We start from the raw sequence: 625 nt of genomic DNA on the forward strand, positions 1-625 counted from the left end.
CAAATAGAAAAAAACATCAATACAATAATAACAAGCCAAATACCAAATTGAGGAACCACTTGCGAATGAAACAAAACAAAAACATCGAACCACACCTCAGATTGTCAACGAAAACACTTTTCCAAGCTGCATTGATTTGATGCAAGTGGAGGCGCAGCCGCAGCTGTCGTGACAACACTCCCGAAGCCATAACACCGAACCCAGCCACCCTGACCCGCCCGCATGGACCCTGGGGGAGGGAGGTGCGTGGGAAATAAAGCGAGCAGGTTCCCACGGGTCGGCCCTGCGCGCGGCGCGCGCCCGGGACTCACAGCCCAGCCTCCCCCGGGACCAGGGACCACCATCTGTCTGATGCGGCGGGGCAGGGCCGGCAGAGCGTCGTGCTGACAAGTGCAGTGTGGTGTGCGGGTGGCTGGAGGGTGGTCACCAGTCACCACCCCCTCAACCGCGCACCCGGCCAGCGGGCCCGCGCACTCGACCTAAAAGTTGTCATAACGAACAACAAGTGGTATGAAACTTTGGAAACGAGTACATTTTGCGTTCTTCTTCTTCTTCTTCTTCTTCTTCTTCTTCTTCTTCTTCTTCTTCTTCTTCTTCTTCTTCTTCTTCGGGGCGATAGATTGAG

This window comes from Frankliniella occidentalis, unplaced genomic scaffold, assembly GCF_000697945.3.
Source record: "Frankliniella occidentalis isolate FOCC.00 unplaced genomic scaffold, Focc_3.1 Scaffold75, whole genome shotgun sequence".
Classification (NCBI taxonomy): Eukaryota; Metazoa; Arthropoda; class Insecta; order Thysanoptera; family Thripidae; genus Frankliniella; species Frankliniella occidentalis.